Source organism: Callithrix jacchus, chromosome 1 (assembly GCF_049354715.1).
Source record: "Callithrix jacchus isolate 240 chromosome 1, calJac240_pri, whole genome shotgun sequence".
Lineage (NCBI taxonomy): Eukaryota > Metazoa > Chordata > Mammalia > Primates > Cebidae > Callithrix > Callithrix jacchus.
In genome coordinates, this window is record NC_133502.1 from 124936752 (window position 1) to 124959376 (window position 22625).

Here is a 22625-nt window from a genome sequence, read left to right on the forward strand (position 1 = left end):
AGCCACTGCCTCAGGCCTGATAATTCCCTTTTCTTCTGCCTCCAAACTCTACTCTCTGCTAGCTCCTTCACACCAGCATTTAAACGTCTTTGAGACTCTTTCATTGTTAAAAAAAAATCCATTCTCCATCCATCCACCTCTTATTCTTCTCATTTTCTGTCCCATTTCTCTCTTCCTATTCAGGTATCTTCAAAGAGTCGTCCTCACCTCCTATTACTAAAATTCTCATAGCAAGGTCAGCAATGTGCTTCTTGTTGATATGTCCAATGGGCACTTTACATCTGAGGTTAGTCCTCTTCTCTTCATAATGCTGATTACTTTCTCCTTAAAATCTGTTGGTGACTTTGAGGAAAGAGAAACAAATGATAAATCTGGGGCTTCCCCAACACCACCAATTCTTTGGTTTTATTCCATATGGTTGCTTCTTTCTATCTTGTTGGTGAGTCTCTTTTTCTTCACCCATTTTTGGAACACAGTAATTTGTCAGATTCTGTTCTATGCTACTTATTCTTCTCACTGCACATATTTTCTCTTGGTCAGTATTATCAAGGCTTCAATTATTATCTGTGTGCTTATTATTCTTGAATTAAAATCTTTAACTCAGATATATATCTTGAATTACAAATCCAAATATATATCCAACTCTTAATATTTCACAGTTCTATATATACTCCAAACTCAATACATCCCAAACTGAACTCATTATCTTCTCTTACATTTTTAAACAATATTTCTCCTCCTTTGTTTATTGTAACTCAAGTAATCACCAAGCTCTATTAAGTCTATGATATGGTTTGTCTCTGTCTCCCTACCCAACTCTCACCTTGAATTCTAATAATCTCCATGTGTCCTGGAAAGGACCACGTAGGAGGTAATTGAATCATGGGGGTGGGTTTTTCCCATGCTATTCTCGTGATAGTCAGTAAGTCTCACAAGATCTGATGGCTTTATAAAAAGGAGTTCCCCTGCATGTGCTCTCTCTTGCCTGCTGCCATGTAAGATGTGACTTTGCTCCTCATTTGCCTTCCGCCATAATTGTGAGGCACCCGCAGCCATGGGGAACTGTGAGTCTAATAAACCTCTCTACTTTATAAATTATCCAGTCTTGGGCATGTCTTTATTTGCAGCATGAGAACAAACTAATACAATCAACTTACCTGTCTCTAAAATCAGTTAATTTTTTCTTTATCCCCACTGTTACTATTGTCATTAGCCTAAACCAGACCCCATCACCTCTCAAATGGGTGTTGACTACAGTTTCCCAATCAGTCTGCTGTGCTTATGGTTTGTTCCATCACTGCAGCATGGATGATCTGTTAGGAACACAAAATTGATCATTCTAGTCCCTATTTCAAACATCTTCAATTTGTACTCTGGATTAAACCCAGACTCCCTACATGATTTGCAAGGCTCCCCACAAACTGATCTCTGCTCATCTTCTCAGTTTTATTCTCAATACTCCTCCCTCAGGCTTTGTGGTCCAGTCTTAATGAAAATTTTTCTATCTCTGAAAGTTTCATGCTGTTTTCCTTTGTCTGGGTTTTTGCTATGCTATTCCCTTTGCCTATTCAACACTCTTCATCAACCCTTTCTCTTCTTAGCTTGCATCACTTCTTTGTCTTCCTAACTAGCCTTCATCTTTAAAGTTTCAGTTTCCAAATATCTTTCATGTTAGAGAGCATTTTCTGGTCTTCCACATCCAAACTAAATGTCCCTCCATAGCCCTTTGACTTCCTATATGATGGTACTTATTGCACTGTATTATGATTGCTGTCATCATGCTTGGATGAATAACATATAAGTATTTGATAAGTAGTTGAATAACAAACTGAATATCATTTTTTATTTTCTCTCATTATTTTAGAAATTAAGTCAGTAAAACCTGTCATCTATCACCCCACAAAATAACCCTAAATTCACTATAGTTTTATATAACTTCACTCTTAGGTTTAATAGACCTTAATGGATAAATGTTTTCCCATTGCTTATGTAAACATAAGATAAGATATGCCAAGGGCAGGTAATGGGAGAGAACTGAACCAAATGTGCATTGAAGCAAGGTGTTATGTTCAATGAAAAATAACATTATAGGTTTTAAGGGTTAAGGTAAATGTATGCTTGGTTGATGTCCATTTTGGTTTGGTTAATATTTATTGGGCATAATATACCATATGATGCTGTGTTCTCTCTGTACTGAATACTTTTGTATTGAAGATTTATTATGTGACCAAATAATGAATTAGGTAAAATGTCATGCTGCCATCCTTTCCCACTTGCTGTCTCAAGCCCAATCCCACTCCTAGTCCTTCATTTCTATCAAACTTTTCTCACCCAATATCTATACAGGGTTAGTCCCAGATTCATAGAAATTATATGGCACAGGCCCAGTGAAATTGCAAGCAGATTACAACTTGGGAAAATTAATTTTACTTTTCCCTCATTTGAGTAATTATTTTTAATATTTAGAGAGTATATAGGTCATTCACTTTAACTCTTATCTCATGGGTTTTATGTTGGTTAGTAACTTTCAGACACTATTCCCAAGTATCAACTCAAGTGGTAAGAAGCATTTGGGCTACAGAAACAGCAAAAGGACCAAGAGGAGGGTCCTTTCGTTTAGGAAAGTTGTCTCATAGATTGACTCATTTTAACTACATCTCTCTAACTGAGACAATTATTTTAGAAAATACCGTCAATTTTTACAATTAAACATAAGTATATATTTTAGCGTTTAACTTTTACTTTTTGGCCTCTAATGGATCTGACCATGGTTTAGTGAGAATTTCCTAGGGATGAGGAGGTGGCCATCATGGCTAGTCCTGCCCAACCTTCCTCTTCCCCAAGTGGTGTGGTTGGGCATATTTAGAAAAGCTGAGACCTTTGAAAATCTGTGTCCTGGTTGTTTATTTCTGAGTCTTCATTTGCTTTAAGTTATAATATTTAATAGCTTCTTAAGGATTGCTTCTCTCTGTTCTGAATTTAAAAGAAACTGGACTCAAAGAAGATTTCCTCTGACACTTCTGATCTCTCAACTTCTCTCTGCCAACAAACCCTAGCATATCAGCATTTCCTGTAATATGACTGTTGGGGATCAGATGACAAGATACACTTCAGTTTAATGGAAGTGAGCATAATTCTCACTGGACTGTACCCATTTTTCTCATTCTCTTTCAAAAAAAAATGTGGGGGTTTTTGCCAAGGTTTGTAACTCACACCTGTAATCTTAGCACTTTGGGAGGCTGACACTGGAGAATTGCTTGAGGCCAGGAGTTTGAGAACAACCAGGGCAACATAGTGAGACTCTCTCTCTACAGGAGATAAAAGTTTTTCCTTAACATATACATCAATTGAGTGGTTAGTTTTGAAGGTCTTAAGGATTTTCGTTCTCTTTTAGGAAAGTTTCCTCATATACATTTTTAAAAGCATGTTTCTTGCCCTTTCATTTTTCAAACTTCATCCTAAGCCTCTCCTCCCTGCTTTCCTTCTCCCCCTCTCTCTCCCTTGTTTGCATATTAATTTCTAAAAATGAGGTTTTCTGCTCCATGATCTAGACCCCACCAGTGATCAATGAAGTGAGTATCAGTTACAAGCACAAGTCCAGTAGGAGCCAGTTTGGCTTAAACTCAACCTTCCTTGGTAAACCAAGAGAATATATAATCCTGATTGATTACTCCCAGGGAATATATTTGTGTCATTGGTAGTGAGTGCAAGTGAACTAAAATGGTTGTTAATTCTAAACCCTTTTTTAGATTTTTACCTTCTCACATGTCTATGCCACAGTAGATGGTTTGGATAAAGAATGAGGAGATGAAAACTTATTTCAAAGCTTTGTAGAGTACTGATTAGGTTGCACCATCTGAGCTCCTTAAGCTTCTTAGAATTTGTTTTAGAGGATGTAATAAACTGTGATGCATTGATCTGGCATAGGGTCCCTGGGCATTGGTGCTTGAAGAATTCCATTTATTGAATCCTTGACTCTACAGCAGGTACTCCATGCTCAATCTATTACTATAACAGCTTTATGTCTGAAAAATGTGACAAGCATGCTTGCTTCCCTAGGAAGCAGAGTTTATGATTCCCTGTATGCAAATCCCTCCTGAGGTCCAGGAGAATGTCTCTTGCTACAATCCCACATAATTTCTTCATCCTTAGTACAAAGTACTAAACCATAAACTTTTCCCCAGAATTACTTCATCTATTTTAAAACAAAATTGAATAATAGTCCTAAAGGCTGTCTATGCAGTCCAGAACTTACCTTCTTTGTCATAAGTGTAGAAAATGTTTTAATTATCAAAAGTTAGGGTTTGATTTACCCAAATACTGAAGTTCTTTTGTTTAACTAAAATTCCTCAGGCTCTAATGCTTTTTGTTCATTTATTTTCTATATCCTTCTCATAAAAAAGTTCAGATTCTCAAAGGAGTAATCTAGCTTTTCGTTTTGCTGTTAAATAACATTTTAATTATTTTTTAAAATTAACAAATTTGTTTTATAAAGATGAGGTCTCACTATGTTGTCCAGGCTGGTCTCAAACTCCTGGCCTCGAGAGTTCCTTCTGCCTCAGTGTTCTAAAGCACTGGTTTTTTGTTTTATTATTACAGGCACCTGTCCTTAATTATTTTTAATGACGTATTCTTCATCATATCTATATGTATGTTTTAAACTTGTAACCCTTTAAGTGCGCGATACACATGGTAGATTCACAAATAGGCTCTTGTTGATGGTATTAACAGAATAAATTTTAGCATTTCATATGGAGAGGTCCAATCCCGAGAGCTCAGAGTGACGGCGAACTGGGGGTTGTTGGATCCTAGTGTTCCCTTTGGCCATTAACATTGATACAGGAGTAGCAAAGCAAAATCCTAGGAAAGACATAAATGGAGCTACAGGGCTGGGAAAATGAGCAGCTGTGGGGTCGAGGTGGAAACATCAGTAGCAACAGGGGCTGAGTCTAAACACACCAAGTGCTTGGAAACTAACATCCAAGACTTGATCTGAGTTCAGAGCCCATGAGGTTCTGGAGGAAGCTTAGCAGGGAACCTTAGAAGCCCTTACCTCATCTGATGGAGCTGTTTAAGCACAGTTCCCCTCAGGAGGCCCTCTTTTGACAGCCTTGTGGATATCCCTTCACAAAGCTCAAAGGCATGGTCCTGGCTTCCGACAGAAATGAGAGTGACCAGGTGACTCCAACCTCCTTCTCCTGTCCCTGGAGGTTTGGTCTGATCATTCAGAGACAGTGTTATATTTTCCTCACATTCACTTTCACTCTGACTTCCAGTTCTCTACTGGATCTAAGTGTCTGTCAAGTATATCCACAAGTCACACATCACACTGACCACTGCCTAAATAAGGGAACATTACAAGTTAACCCTTTTCCTACTTGGAAAAAAAAGTGCAGCTCACTGCCAATGCTCATTTAATTTTATGTAAACACAGTCTCTGAGGCTGAAGCAAATCTAACTCATTTTCAATGTGAAAATAAAATCTAAAAACTGTTCTTGGAGTTATTTCTAAACAGAACTAACATCAGTATCATCTGAATCATCAGAATCCTCCATTTCAGAAAAAAAAAATCACATTTATCAAATGAATCTTTGGCCAATAACTCTTCAAGATAGATGTTAACATCAGTGTAGGAATGCTATGTTTTCTAGGATTTGACATTTTCAGCAATCGAGAATCACTGTATTTTGCAAATGGAGATACCACTACTAAAAACAGAATTCTATAAATAGAATGATTTCATTTCCAGAGTCGATACACTAGAACGAGGCAAAAATAATGATAAAAGTAAGATATTTTATGGCAAAGTTATCTTAAACGCTGCCTCTGCAAGCACTTCTGGAGAGTATTCTCAGGGCAAATGGGAATGTGCATTTCAGAAGTGAGAGGAGCTGCTTCTGTAGCAGCCACTATGGGATTCCACAGCTCACTTGCCTGCCATTGGCACAACACAGAGCCCTGAGCTGCAGAATTGGCCCCTTAGCATCCATAAACCCATGTGGCAGGTGATACCCCAATGATGAGGAATGGAACGTGGAGATCCACTCAAGGACTGCAGTTCCCACAAACAAACAAGTCAGGGACGTCAGTCCACTCTGTAGCAGTGGGCCTGGCCCTCTCACTTTCCTCCTTTTGTGGCTCTGTTGTCCTGCTTTGTTCCTGTATCTACCCACTTCTAATCCTCTCCACTATATACTTTACCCCTGGTCCTGTGCACTATACATCCATTAGCCTTCTGCTTGCTGGAGATTTCTATTTATTTGTTTAAATTTAACAAACATGTCGGTCTCAGTACTTTACAAATATGAATCCCTACAATGATGAAATGAAGAGGTAATCCTAGTGTTACCCCCAATTTGTAGAGGAGTTTGTCCTCACTTTTGCCTCTTAGTGTTCCTAGACATTGCATATAGCCAGCCTCTTGGGCACCCAGCTCATCCAGCATCACTATTATCGGTCTCCTATCAGTGCCTCTCTCAGAGTGGGGTTGGATGGTAACCACTGTGTGGTAGCATCAGAGCTTGACCTTTTGGAGCCAGGCAGTCTGGGTTTGTCAGGTTTCCCACATACTAACTGAGTGACTCTAAGCAAGTATGAGTTTCCTCATCAGTAAAGTAGGAATCAAATCTACCTTGAAGAGTCATCCAGGAGGTTGGACATCACATGAAGAAACCCCTAGCAACGTGCCTAGAACAGAAAAGCGTTCAGGAAGTGATAGCTACTGTTATTCCCACTGACTGCCCCAGGAGTATAGAGAAAGTCCTGCTTGATTACACTGCAGGCTGTTGAAACTTTAGAAGTAAAAGTGGTCTTTGATTTTGGCGAGTTGAATTCTTTCCTTTCTGAATGGGGAAACTGAAGCCCAGAAATCTTTAGACATATTTTGAAGTCACTGCTAGTTAACAAGAAAATGGAGAAAGACCTGAGGCTATCTGATTCCTCACTGGACTTGAAAGGCTCAATCTCACGTGGGCAGAGCCCGAAGTAGGAGATGATCTGTCAGACAATGGAAGGCCCCAGGACACTCTTCTCCTTTCGCTCATTCTCCAGTAGAAGCAACTCCTTGCCTCAGACATCTTTCTTCAGGTTCTGAGAACAAGAAAGCTATTGTTCGGAGGCAAATATACAGAGCTCTTGCTATAACTGCCTGCTTTTCAGTCACAGTAGTTTTTTGACTCAATTCCTTCAAACTTTGTAGAGGCTCATCTTGTTTGAAATAGAAATGTGCCTTAGTCTCTTCTTTTCCTCTTTTTCATGTGAATGGTCACCCTGCTTCTAGGGCAATACGTAATATTGCTTTAGCTTATATTTATCTTTTTCCAATGATTTACAGATAGAAATTTACTTCTTAAGAGATACAAAAAGTATTCCTGGGACTGAAGTTGAACAATCTGATGTCTCTGGTCACAGGAATTTGGTTGTGGTAATATTCTTACCACATGGATAAATACATAACTATTAAAAACTGGGATGAGAATTCCAGGGCATTTTACTGGGACCACCAAAATGATGAATGACATATTCAATTCTAAGGCAATAAGTGAAGAAGAATTCTGCATTTTAAGTTGGAGTATCATGTCAAAATGAAAACCTTATTATAAACAAAAAGTACATATACACATAGGAACAAAACCTCTTCAGCTCTGGGAAGGATCTATGTGACACCAACATAGTTAGAATGTTTCAGAATTATTTAAAAAAACAATGAATCAGCATAGCTGTCATCATCATTTATTCCTTTCTTTCTCTATAATGAAGCACTGTTCTTTTTCCTCTCCCAAATGAAAATCGGTTATGCCTGTCTTAGAATATTGAACTATTTGGGATTTTCAGGCCTTTTTGCTCATGATATTTATCATTGAGGCGACTGACTGGTGAGCTGGACCCATTGTGCTCTGAGGAGCTTTTTGTTTCAAGCACTGCTTTGTTTTAAGTTAGGTGTTGAATGCAGCATCAAAGGTAGGCAGGCAGACATTCAGAGGCAGATGTGGGCACATTCCCAAAAGCTCAGTGCCAAGGGCCTTGTGTTTCTTAACAGAGGTGACCTGGAAAGATGCCAAGAACAAGATGAAAAATACAAAGTTGAATTTAGTTAAAGGGAAGGAGAAAGGAAAGCATTGAAAGCTTGAGTCCTGTTAACTTGAAAAGTTGAGTTCTGGTCTTTTAAAAGCTTCCTTCCAAAATAGACCCAAATTAGTTTAATCTCTCGCCAATTGTAGATTTAAATTTAGCTTCTCACACTTATTAATCTTTTTAGCAGTGAAAATACGCATTGTTGCTAATAGGAAATTGATTTAGTATTTTCTGTTTATAATGAACTTTCGGTTAACTCGGATGGTTTAAAACAAAGACCATCGTTACCGATTTCGTTAACGGGTCCCTAGCTGAACAGACGGAGTCACAGGGGTTGGGGCCAGCACACATAGCCAGCCAGACTTGCACACAGCTTCCACCACTTCCACTACGCTGCTTTTCATTTCAAGCACTGCTTTGTTTTTAAGTTAGGTGTTTAGGACGAATTTAGGATTTTGGACAAGTTGCTTAATTTCTCTAAACCTCACTATTGTCATCCATAAAATGGGAATGTTTATATGACATGTAAGTGATCAAATGAATGTGAAGTTTGACACTTGTTACATAGTACATTCTATAATTCACAGATATGTTAAATTGCATATGTTTGGAAAGATATGGAAGTAGTATCAGGACCAACTGCAGACTTCCTTACCACATAAAGTAGGTGAAATAGAGTTGTCAGATGCTTCACTCAGGACCATGTGGCCTGTAAGTCATAAATTTGGCCAGAGTTATGGTGAGAATCCAGATCTTTGCCTTCTTTCCCCTGAACATACTTTGTATATGTCTAAGGCTATTTTAAATTTAATTGCTGTAAAATAATGATTTTACAGTGAGATAAAGTGTATATTACTATGGTGCTATAAAACTGCTATATAAAATAATAACTACCATTTTTCAAATATGCATTGCCAGTCGTTTTACTAGGTATTTGTGTATATTATCTCATTTAACCCTTATACTGACCATGAAGATAAGTACTACTAATGTACCTATTTTTCAAAGTTGAAGAAAATTAAACACAGAAAATTTAAATACTTTGTCCAAAGTCATACATTTACTAGTGGCAGAAACATGGTTTGGATTCAGAAAACCCGCCCCTAGAGTTAGTGCTCTTAACCATCACACTGACTGCACTTGAATATTTGAAAATGAGAAGAAACCAAGACTTATGTAAATGGTTATCACTCTCATATATGTGGGCAAACTTGGAAAACAATGAAGGCATGTTGCAAAGAACAGTAAACTCAGATGGCCACATGTTGATCATCACGACTTTATGGCTGCATTTAAATGACTCCCCAGAATGCATAGGCAGCTATGTCGCTCATAAGGAAGTTCAGGTGTCAGAAGCCGTTTTCAAGTGTTAGAAGCCCTGTTTTCAATCCTGCTCTGTGTCTTTCTAGAAGACCAAACTTGTGCAAGAAGGCCTTATGCTTGTTGGGCTTTGGTTACCTGTTTTGTTAAATGAATATGATAAACCTCAAGATATTGTTGGGAAGACTTAAAAAGATGTAAATGCAATTGCATGGCATATAAAAGGGCCCCAAAGAGAGTCCCTGCCTTAGGTGGAAAATATTTAGTATCCTTTTCTAGTTTCCCTGACTCCTCTACCAGCTTTAGAAAATTAAACCTAGTAACACATTTGCCCATTTCCATCAGGCTGGAATCTATTCGAGGTAAAATGCAGTCATTCCTGGGCCAGCCTGCCTGTGGCACAAGCCCTACACGTGGATTGGACCTCAGACAATGATCCTCACAAGGGCTGACTTAAATGAGAGAATTTCTGCCCCACAGACTTTTCAGAGCACTTACCTTTTAGAAGCACGCATCTCTTAGTTTGAGAGATGCTTTCTATTTGGTTGGTGCAAAAGTAATGAGAAAAACAGCAATGGCTTTTGCACTAACCTAATATTGTTCTTTGGGTTTAGACCTCTGAAGACAAATACACAACAAAGCACAATGTGTTGTTGGTATGCAGAAACCCAGACCTCAGCACAGCCAGAAATGGAAAAATACCCTCAAAGAGCTAGAGAAGGGGGAGCAGATCTGAAAAGGGGTTTAACTAATGTGGCAAATGGCCCGGCACATACTCCCCTCTCCTAGTTTGTTTTGATACATCCCCACCTGGTCCCCAGGTGTGTAAGAACCACGGAATATTCTTCATGCTACGGCTGTGGGCCAGACTCATGCAGTGGGAGCTGGGCTGTGCACCTCGGAACAATGGCTTTATTCTTTCAGGTGCCTGAAGAGAGGTCTGAATGTAGAAGGAGCTGCTACTGCTAAGGACAAGGGGGAAAGAAGGTCATATACTTTGTGGAATTTGGGCTCAGTGAAAAAAGCTGGGAAGTTGCAAGATGCCATAGGGAAATGTGAAGCCAGTCCTTCCCTTCTAGCCTCTACCCCAAGTTTGAGATAACCATGAAGGTGAATTGGCTGCATATTGAGAAGGGAAAGGAGTAAGGAGAAAACATTTTTTTTCGAAAACCCAGGAGTTTAAGTCTAGAAATACAAGAAAGTTGCCGGAACAGAAAGGTGTGGGCGGGGTGTGTGGGGGTTGTTCTTGACTTCACACAGGATCTGTAGGAATAAAGCAAGTCCTGGAGAGTTGGTTTTGGTGTTATTTCACACTGGAAATCATCATAACAAAATGGTAAATTCTGGAATTTCCACTTTTCCTTCACCTGAAGAGGGTATACATTTTTACTTTGGCCAGACAGAGACCTCACGTTATTAGAGACAGAGGTGAATTGGAAAGAACAGTTTTCCACCTCAGAGTTTTATGGAATTGGCAGGAAAATTTTATTAGTCTCAAGGCAAAATACAGGCCATGATATTCTCAAATTTTTCTATTAGGAGAAAAGGTGGCAAGAACTTCATAGAATTTTGTCTGAGGAGATTTGGCAAAGCATCGTATTATATAGACGTATGTATGAAATTAAATTTCTTATATGAAGCTTTTAGCAATGGAGGAAACAAATTGTATCTCACATAAAGGGGATGAGACTTAGCTATTTGTAACCTCGTTACATTGAAATAACTGAAATTGTAGAGACATGAAATAATAAGCTGCCTTCCTAAACATGGATTTTCTAGTTTGAAACAAATGCCTTGCATCTAGATTAATAAGGTGACACAAGACACTACATCATCTGGCAGGGGAAGATTTAAAGCAGGTCAGGTTCCTTGGGAGGAGAGGAAAATAACTTTTAAGATGAAAGACCAAAAAAAAAAGATAAAAAAAGAAAACTTGTGTGTGGTCCAAACTCCTTTTTTAAAAAACAATTTGCCAAAGGTGTTTAAGCTACATGGTGATAGTTTCTCAATGTTTTAATGATTCATTATTAGTCATATCTTTGACCAGATGAAGAACACATAAATAAGAACTTTTGTTTTTAATCATTGATGTTTAATACTGAGAGTATCGGGAAATGTGATGAGAGAAGGTACATTTAATAATGCCTATTTCCCAAGGATGGTCGAGAGAGTGTTGGCATTTGATTGCACATAATTCTTTAAAAATATACTTAGTAAGTTTAGGCTAACAGGGTAAAGAACTCTTTGGCTTAAACAGGACAGACCTCCCAGAAAACTTAAACCTGACCTTCTCATTTCTGCTCTTGAAATGGGTACACTATTTAAGCCCCTCTTAACCTGTAGCTCAGTCAACTCTTCTAATTAGGAATATTTTCTCTATTTATTGCCCTTTAAAAATACATGTGCTGGCTTCCTGAAACCACATTCTTTGAAACAACCAATGTGGTACAGAGTAGCTTTGTCACCAGAAAATTAGACCTTTTAAAGAAAGAAATTTATATAAATGTTCTTTTATACTTCACTTGGTAGTTAGGGGCTATAGACGGTGGTTTCAAATATCAATGATGACCTAGTTGTTTATTTACAATCACTCTGTAATTTGTAGCTTCTTTTAGAGCCATGAGAAGTAATAGATGAACTTTCTTGTCCTAGCCGCTATTGTAGTTGGTAGAGTTTAACAAACTTTTTTTTAGTATCTCAAGTTCAAAATATATAAAATGGATTTCTTCTTTGTTCTTATTTTATTTCTTATTTTTATTATTATTATTTTTTGAGATGGAGTCTCGCTCTGTTGCTCAGGCTGGAGTACAGTGGTGTGATCCCGGCTCACTGCAACCTCCACCTCCCAGGGTCAAGCAATTCTCCTGCCTTAGCCTCCCTAGTAGCTGGGACTACAGGCATGCATCACCACACCCAGCTGATTTTTGTATTTTTAGTAGAGATGGGGTTTCACCATGTTGACCAGGATGGTATCGATCTCCTGACCTCAGGTGATCCACCTGCCTCAGCCTCCCAAAGTGCGGTGATTACAGTCATGAGCCACCAGGCCTGGCTTTTTTGTTCTTATTTTAAAATACACAGTTGTAGCTTCTATAGTGTTATCCTTAGTGCATCTTGGAATGGAAAATAAATAGCGTATACCATAGAGACTGATGCTAATGAGAAATCTCTTAACACTGTAAGAAGTGTTTGGAAGAGGAAACATACAGTGGATTGTACAGGATTTCAGGTGTTACTATGTGGGGGAAATGGCTCAAAAGGCAGATACTGTAAGAGTTGGAAATGATTTATAGGTACTCTTTGGATAAGGATGTTGTTCTAAATCTTCCTTCTGCCCATCTCACAGACCAGTATTCTGAGAACATGTGCCAAGTCAAATAATTCTTCAACTCAGCTGACCTAGTGTCCTATTCTAGGCCTTGTTCTGTGTGTAACTGTTCCAGTGCATGTCTTTTCTCTGACAGCCAGCTTCTTCAGGTCAGGGATCACATTTAAATTTCCTTTCAATCCCAGTATTAACGATAATTGTACGTGTAAGTGCTCATGTCCCTTTGCCTTTGTATCTTAGTAACATAATACTCTATTTTCCACCCATATCTAAAAATGTACTCCATGTGATTCCATTTTGATTTATTCCCTACAGAAAACCATCAGATGATTTTATTTTATTTTCGATTAGGCAATAAATGCACAGGGTACAAAAATTAGAAGTTACAAAAGGGTATACAGGAAAAATAAGTTTTTACTCTATTTCTCAATCATCCAGCTTCCCCAGCAAGATGCAAAGTCTGTTAGATATCTTATTTCTTAGGAATCCTCCTAGATATATTCTAACATACATAAGCAAATAACATATATTTGGTAGCCTATGACTAATCCCATTATAGGCCCTTAATACAGTGAGAAATAAACTGTGACAAGGTAGAGATTTCTTGGATGACAGAGGCACAGACCCTTGAGTGTTAGCATATGTGCTCACCGAGCATTCCTGAAGCATTAGGTCCCCTACCCTGGGTTCCTCCGTTACAGTGATTACTTCATATGACTGTGCTTGATTTGAATGGCAGGCATGCTTATACTGGGGCACAAGAGAGGCCCTGTGGAACTCAGTTCATTTATATTCTTATCTCCTGGATATTCTTTGAATTGCTTTTTCATCACTGGTAAAAACAGTAGTAGCAGCAGTGGTAAAGTGGCTAATACCTACATAGCATTACTATGTACTAGACTTGGGTTCGAGTATTTACTTAATAACTCATTTTAACTAAAGTAAAATCAACCTTAAACCTGGATTCAAGTGTCTAGCTCTAACACAACTTACTGAGGAATTTACTCCCACATGAACTGGATCAATAACTTTACATACATTTGAGATAAATCCATGGACATCCATAATATTTATGGAGGCTAAAAGGATTTTTTGGTGTAATCCACCAAAGCACAGGTTAGGATGAACATGGACACACCCTTCGTCATAAAGCTATAATTTATCTGACTTTGAATTCAAATATTTTATGGGTTAAATATAGTTAGTAAGGATGCCCATAAAGCTGTAACTTATCTGACATTGGAATCAAATATTTTATCGGTTAGATGTAGCTATTAAGGATACCCATAAACTTTCTATATTGCTCCACCAAGGGACAATGAAAAATCATAGCTACATCTTCTGTTTTCACAGTTATAAGGTATAAACCAGAGGTTGCCTTCTTTGTGTGGATGGGTGGGTAGATGGGTGTATAAAATTCAATCTCCTTTTCCTCCAAAATAAAAATAGCCTTATTACATTTTCTGATTACCTAAGTATTATATACCTACTGCAGAAAACCTTAGAAAATTCAGTCAATTATAAAGAAAAGTTACAAGTCATAATCTAACCTCACAGAAACAGAAACCAGTGTTAACTGTTTCCATTTTGTATCTGTCCAGAGATTTTCTATACATGTATATATGTTTATATACATGTATATCTTCCCAGAGTTTTTTCTATACATATACATACCTATACATTTTGATTTTCTTTTTTTTGCTAAAATAAGATCATATTCAACATACTTTCCTTCAATAGTGTAATATATTACATACATGTCTCTGATATAAATACATATTTATATTACCTTTTTAAATAGTTTTATAGTGCTCCCTTATATAATTGTACCTTAATTTAAGGAACTAGTCATTGATATTATTTTAGATATTTGAAAGGTTTTGATAATATAAATAAATATTATTGTACATGCATCTTTATCTCTATCTCTGCTTGTTTTTTATGTATTTGGTTAAGTTGTTAGATAGATTTTTAAATAAATGACATAACCACATATACCATAAGTAGAGTGATACCTTCATATGAAGTGATCATTCAGAAACTTTAGTGTTATGTTGGATGTCACTTCTTTTTAATTGAGAATCCATTTCTCCTGACACGATGAGATCACTGGCATGTAGTAATAGTTGAGGTTTCATCATCCCTTCCTCTGTTCATTTTCGAAGAGGAATCTGGAAGGTACAAAAACATGCTAGTGCAGACAGTAGGCAATGCAGTGGTTAAAAGTGAGAGTGGCATGTGTCTAATATGGTTATGATGGCTTAAAAATAAATATCTGGGCCAGGCATGGTGTCTCATGACTGTAGTCCCAGCACTTTGGGAGGCTGAGGTGGATGGATCACCTGAGGTCAGGAGTTTGAGACCAGCCTGGCTAAGAGACAGTGAAACCCCGTCTCTACTAAAAAATATAAAAAATCAGCTGGGCATGGTGGCACACCCTGTAGTCCCAGGTACTTAAGAAGCTGAGGCAGGACAATTGCCTGAACCCGGGAGGCAGAGGTTGCAGTGAGCTGAGAGCACACCAGTACACTCCAGCCTGGGAGACAGAGCAAGACTCTGTCTCCCAAAAAAATTAAATAAATATGTGGACCTGGAAAATTGACAGAGCACCTTAGTATTGCCCCTTTCTCCTTCACACTGCGTTCCAGGGAACCCCAGCAAGAACAGGTTTGGAAATTCCTAGTTTAGAGCCTACACCTGTGAGATGCTCACTGAGGAGGCCGTTGAATCCTGCTGTTTCACCTTTTTGCTACTGCATCTCTTTGTAGAATGATATCACTGTTCTCCCTTTCTCAAGCAGTACTATAAAGTGAACCAAATACCAGTTATTTGAAGATGCTTGGAACTCTAGAAGAAATTCTTTAATGGTGGAAAGCTGTAATATAAAGTATATATACATACAATTTTTATAACAAGTCTAAAGTAGGCTAATCAAGTGACTTAGCTTGTTGCATAAAGTATGTGTATTTTAGGAGTACCAGCAAAATATTAAGCTGGCTGAAAAATTGGAGGTGGTGTTTTCATCCCTCTCAGTTGTCATTCCATAGCAAGAATTTTTAAAATTGTACAGCCCTGTTTCAGATTCAAATAAGAATATGAGATGTTTCTAAAGCTATTTTACTGTATTTCTGTTATGTTAATGAAAGACACTGTTAAAAAATACATATAGTATCTAAAGCTCCATTCTGTTTCAGACCAGTCTATGAATATTCCCCAAAAGGGGATGTTAAAAGGGTTGTTTAGATCAACCTTAGTTTGTTTAACTTTCCCTAAAAGCACCAAGTAATGCTTCATACCAAAAAAATTTTTTTAAATTTAAAAATGTTGGCCAGACATGGTGGCTCATCTGTAATCCTAGCATTTTGGGAGGCCAAGATGGGAGGATTTCTTGAGACTAGGAGTTGGAGACCAGCCTAGGCAATGCAACCAGACCCTGTCTCTATAAAATATGTTTTTTTAATTGGCCAGGCATAGTGGTGACACAGGATTTTCTTCTCGGTTACTTTGCAAGCTGGGGACTTCCAGCCAACGATGTCCTGCTTGGTTCTTGCTCTGCCATGCTACCTGCTGCAGGAGATGGCCCACCCACTTGGCCCACCTGGGCTGAGTCTGGCTTGAGCAGTGGTTCCCAAGTTTTGTCCTGTGCCCAAGAAGAATGAAGATGCACTGACAGTCCAAGAGTGAGCAAGGCAGGTAGTTTTATTGAGTGATGAAAACAGCTTTCAGTGGAGAGGGGACATGGGGGTGTCTCCCTACCCAAAGGCAGAATGTCCCCTCAACGTGGCTGACTCCTGGAGCTTTTTATGGGCTCATAATAGGGGAAGGGCAGGCAAACAGCAACAGAAGATTTCACTTTGGGTTGCAGGTTTCATCCGGGACAGGCTATGGGATCTTTTAGCCTTCTGGCTGTTTTTCGCTTGATGGTAGGTTTCACCAGGGACCCACCCCTGTCTGCCTAAGCATTTGGCTGCCTCCTGTTGCTGTCAGTGGCATGTGCCTGTAGTCTTCACTACTTGGGATGCTAAGGCAGGAAGATCAATTGAGCCTAGAAGTTCAAGGCTGCAGTGAGCTATGATTGTGCCACTGCACTCCAGCTTGGGTGACAGAGTGAGACCCTATCTTTAAAAAAAAAAAAAAAAAGAGCTATTATCTGCCGCCTAAAACATTTTATGCAGCTACTCAACACACAGTAGAAAACACACACACACACACACAAAACTTTCCTACTTCATTTTGCACTACTTTCTTGAAGGTATTAAAATGAATCGATAAAATTGACACATACCAAACCAGTCAGGAGGTAAGGGAAAAGCACCATGATCAGAGAGATAAGGTAACAAGAATGAATCTAAGTAAATGAAGATTTAGAGCAAACTGCTGATTAGCATCATAAAAAAGAAAGAACTATGGTCCATGAATTTATGTTCTAAGAAGCAGAAAAGTTTTCACATACCACACACACTGTACACATCTGTGCTGAGATCGATCTATGCTGAGTTTCAAGTCCATCACTCCTAGCATAACTTGTCCTAGCTGATTCCTGTAACAATTTCTTAGTAATGTGTACATGGAGTCCTTTGAATACCTATTAAACAATACTGCCAAAGCTGGGAGGCTTCAGATTTGTCACTACCACCCATCTCTAAACCCTACACACATGTCAGCCATACTGGGACATCTTTTCTTCAAATTTGCAAAAAGTTATTGGATACTGAAATGTGCAAGTTAATGCTTCTTAATAGAAAGGGCCCTAGAGTATATGCCCTAATCAGAAACTTCCTCTGGAGGCTCTTAGTTAAAATAGTAAGTAGGGCCACGCAAAGCAAAGTAGTTTTTTTCAATTAATTTAAAAGAATCCTGTTGAAAAAACAAAGGAACATTTTGATTAAGTGCTTTAATTAAAAATATGTTGAGGTCCAACAATTGGTCATCCCTTTGGTAGAAGCATTATTAGTATGTTCCATTTCACTTCACCAGAAAATGAAAAAGGATGAGGATTGAGTTCCTCTGCACCATAGATTCCTAGAGGGCAGAGAGTTCTAGATCAGTTTTTCTAACCAGAGGAATGAATACTTCACATGCTTCCTAGGGTTCTTTGGTGAGTATTTGGCAAGCAGAGATTAGCTTAAGCATTGCTAGATTTTTTTTCAACTATTTCAAGTTTTCCTAAGGATGATATTTCAGAATCTGAATCTTGTTCCTCTTTCTTCATCTGAATTGTATTCTTTAGTTATATGTATTTGTTCTTTTTTCTTTCTTTTGAGACCGAGTTTCACTCTTGTTACCCAGGCTGGAGTGCAATGGCGTGATCTCGGCTCACTGCAACCTCCACTTCCTGGGTTTAGGCAATTCTCCTGCCTCAGCCTCCTGAGTAACTGGGATTACAGGCATGCACCACCATGCCCAGCTAATTTTTTTGTATTTTTAGTAGAGACAGGATTTCACCATGTTGACCAGGATGGTCTCGATCTGTTGACCTCATGATCCACCCACCTCGGCCTCCCAAATGTATTTGTTCTGAAGTATAGTCAAATATAGTGCCAAAAGCTCAATAGTCTAAGTATTGCCAGCTACAAGGTATAATATGTATTTCATTTGTTTTTGCATAACCTAGAATTGGAAAGTATGAAAAATGAAGAAGACTTGTCATTTACAATTATGCAGCCTCCATCCCTATACTTATTATTCTTCTAGAATGATACTGCTATCACTTCAGGCCTGGATCACTCTCCACCCCATCCAGGTCTCTGCATATCCTGATCCCCCCATTATGGATTAGACTCCAAAGAAGAATATATTTTACTTTGTTGTTGTTCAGTCTAAAGCTTCCTCTCGCCCTGTTTTCCCAGGAGGCTATATTGAATTGTGAATGAGAGCATTAGGCTTTGGAGCAAATTGACCTAAATAGTTCAAATCCTGGCTGTGCCAATTACTTAGACATGTTACTTTGGTCAAGTCAGTTAATCAGTTTTCCCATCTGCACATTTAGAATACCAGTATATACTTAGGGTTGTGAAAATTAACTGAGAAATATATTAGGTACATTACAGTGCCTGGAATAAGGGAAAGCTCAGCGAATGCTAGTTAACTTCAGAACTATTTCCCCACATACCCCATATATGGAGTAAATGATAGCTGTAGTCAGTTATTTTTCTATTCTTTGCTCCTTCCTTTTGTGGGAAAAGTAAAACCCTTAAGACCTTTTTTTGCATTCTTTGATAGAGAAAAAATTCATATAACATAAAATTCATCATTTTAAAGTATAAAATTTAGTCATTTTAGGATATTCATGATGTTTTGCAACCATAACCACTAATTCAAGAATGTTTCCATTATTCCAAAGAGAACTCTCATGCCCATTAAGCAGTCACTCTCAATTCTTCCCCAGCCCTTATCCCCTGGAAATGACTAATCAGCTTTCCATCTCTATGAGTCTGCCCATTCTAGACATGTCATATAAATGTAATCATGTGATATATGGCCTTTAGTATCTGGCTTTTTAAATTTAGCATCATATTTTAAAGGTTCATTCATGGTATAGCATGTATCTATACTTCATTCCTTTTTATGCCTAAATAATGTTCCATTTTATGCATATACCATATTTATTTTTCCATTCATCATTTGTTAAGACATTTGGATAGTTTCCATATCTTGGCTATTATTAATAATGCTGCTATGAATAATTGTGCACAGGCTTTTGTGGGAACATATGTTTCCAATTAGGACCATTAAGAATTTGCTTCCCAATATCACACACTAACTAGTAGTGATTACTGTAATTTTCTACAGCAGACATTAGGAGTCATGGATGATGGGGTTGGGAGTATCTTAAATTTCAGTGACTTCAAAATGTTTGAACCCTCCTCTCTTTAGAATGCGTGCTACAAGCAGTTATACTGCCATGCTTTTATATGGTACTTTGGGTAAAGTTAATGCAATAACAATTATATGCAATCATATAACATACATGCAAACATATATGCATGCACATGCTGGGCTGAAGTGACCTTTTTTAGTGCAAAATAAGCTCTGATCATGCCCTGAATTATTAAGGAGTTTTGTGTATGAAGATATCCGCTTCCCTCTATCGGGGCCCTTTTGGATCTCTTCAGCCTCCACCTTTTCCATTCTTCTGCCCCCAGAATCTGATGCTGTCCTAAGAATGTTTGGCACCCATTATCTTTAAGAAAAGGTTACACAAATTACATCTTTCACCAGGGACTTACATTTTAACAATGTGCATCTTTTCCCAGAAGTAGCTCCACATTAAAGGAAAACAGAGTGAGGACAATATTTGACACAGAGATGGTTAATAATGGTGGTTTTTTACTCACCAGGAATATATTTGAATCAAGGTCCTTGCCAGTGTTCATAGCTTCCCATTAGGAAGATTACTACTTTCTTCTGTGTTTGCAGATCTTTTTCCATCTTTTGTAAGCCTTTACCCCGTTTGATCATGTGTGATATATATAAAGCCTGATTCATACTATTTTTAACTTTTCCAAGGGTGTTCCTTATTAAAGTATTGGCATTATACCAGAAGTCCACACCCAGCAGGGTTAATGCCCCACCTCACACAAATACCCTGCTTTGACATTTGATACATTGGACTCAAGTCTTGTTAAGTAACTTTGAAAAAGTTATTTAACCTCTCTGAGCCTCATCAGTATCCGCAGTTCTGTAGCAATAATAATAATGTTAACCCTCCATAATTATTGTGCAGATTAGAGACTAAAACATCTAGCAAAGTACTTAGTACTTGATTAGTGCTCACCATATAGTAATTGTATTATTGCTGCTGTTCACAGTGAAAGAAGCCAGATGTGGTTTCCTAGGTCCTATCCATCTACAGAAGGCTCCTGTGTCTGGTGTAGCTTTCTGAGGTTGTGCTCTGTCCCCCTATCCCTGAGCAGCTGCCTCTGTCTGTTTATCTCACTCAATCATGTTAACTCCAGATTGAGTTGAATTGAATTGAAAGTAAAGATAAAGGAATAGTAACTTGAAGACATACGATCTAGGAACGACACAAAAACATATTGAAGGGAGACAAGAAACATAGGAGTCATGTCATGGTTTCAGTGCACTGGATTGTAGGAAGTCAGAACCTGCGCTCCAACTCTGTCATTTGCTAGGTGTAAGATTCTGAGCAAGGTGTTTGAACTCTCTGAGCCTCAGGGCCCTCTTCCATAAAATGGAATTCACATTGGTACAACTTCATGCTTTGGGGTAAAGAGGTGAGATACCCTATAGAAATGATGACCAAACAGAGGCAACTGTAAATGAAAGAATTTTTATTTCCCCAGTGACTGAGGGGAGACTGTTACTGGTTGATATAGGATACGTCAACAATATATTAACAGTCTTCATTGCAGGACGGTCCCACACAACGAAGAATTGTCCTGTGGCAGATGTCAGTAGCACTCTTATTGAGAAACATTGTACTTTATGAATATGTTTTGAAAATGTTAACATCTAACATGAAAAATCCCTTTGGTGCCCACCAATTAATACGTGGATTTCATTGACAGGGAGGGGTCTCTCTTCTTGTGTTCTGACTAGTATGTCTTGAGCATAATCCTAAACTTTTCATTTTCCCCCAGGAAAATGGACCCCAAAACAATTACTTTTAAGTTTCCTATCTTCTGTTTTCCATGCCACCAAATAAATGAATAAATCTCAATCTGAGTTAAAGCTCAGGAGTTAACAACTGGTAAGAAATGTATCTCAGAAAAATGGTGATTAGAATCATGAAATGAAACTTGTTAAAATGTGTTTTGAGCCCATTTATACAACAGGAGTTGTATAAAATACAAGATGGTATTGTTTTCCCCCAAATGTGGGTGCCTCCGTGAGTTACCGTCAACAGGTTTACATTTTACAGCAGTGTGTGAATGGCATGAGAAAAAAACAAAACTATCTGTAATGTATCTAGGGTTCTCTTCCAGTAAGTATATTTTTCTATTATAAAGAGTATTAAAGTCACATTATAGAAAATTTGGAAAATAGAGAAAAGAACAGAGGAATCATCTATAATCATTCCACTCTTAAAATAACCACTACTAAAATGTTGATGTATTTCTTTTTAGTGTATTTACTTGGTATATTCTCAATTTTCACCAACAGTTTTGTCACTGAACACTACATCTAATATTTACATGATTCCTTTTGAAATTAGAAGTTGTTTTGTGATAAATGTTTATATGGTTGCAGGCTTTGGGGGGAAATTGTAGGTTCTTCCATTTAAATGACTTTGAACTTAATGATGTGTCTTCCCTTAAAGCAAACAATAGGGAAATTAAATTTTCAGCATCAAGAGTTGTTTGTGTTATACTCTAAAGCCACTTCTTTTTTATTCCCCAACTTTTAATCCCCTAGAGTTACATGAAGGAACAGAACTATGGGAAGCAACATCACACTAATTTAGTTTTCGTGCAGAGAAAGATTCTAGTGCTGGATTCAGATATTTTTGTGAGCAAATAAAATCTCCGGAGTCTTTGTAGCTTAGTGAATAAAGGATTGGCCTCCAACCAAACCCAACTAAATGAATTTGGTGGTCTCAGCTGAGTTTCCAGCAAGTTTTAGCCTGCATTACAAATTCATCATGCACAATTACGTGCAATTTGGCACAACTTCCAGTCCCTGCTTAGTAGAGGCCCTCTGTTTGGGACTGAAGGGGAGCATAAAATACTTCTTGTGCCTAGAGGGAGCAGTTCTCTTAGGTCAAGGTTGTGTTACATATGGAAAGGGATAGGGTAGAAGTGTTGTCAAGCCCAAAGAATCTAGGAATACGTGGGTACTGAACATTTTTAACTGTGTTTACCATTTGAAATTTCTCACTCTGAAGATCTTCATTCAAACAGAAGATGACAGTTCTGACAGCAATGCGCACATAGATTCTCT

The 22625-nt window shown here is 38.1% G+C and overlaps 1 protein-coding gene and 1 long non-coding RNA gene across 3 annotated transcripts in view; one reads left to right on the plus strand and one right to left on the minus strand.

The window, feature by feature from the left end:
* Positions 1 to 22625, plus strand: part of ADAMTSL1 (ADAMTS like 1) — a 1072914-nt gene that overhangs the window by 493265 nt on the left and 557024 nt on the right. The gene's annotated exons all lie outside the window — the stretch shown is intronic.
* LOC118154744 (uncharacterized) lies at positions 1822 to 20168 on the minus strand. The gene is made up of 3 exons (XR_004744989.3): positions 20060 to 20168; positions 14738 to 14893; positions 1822 to 8046 (listed from the first exon to the last, which is right to left on the minus strand). It is a non-coding gene; the product is annotated as an uncharacterized LOC118154744 (long non-coding RNA).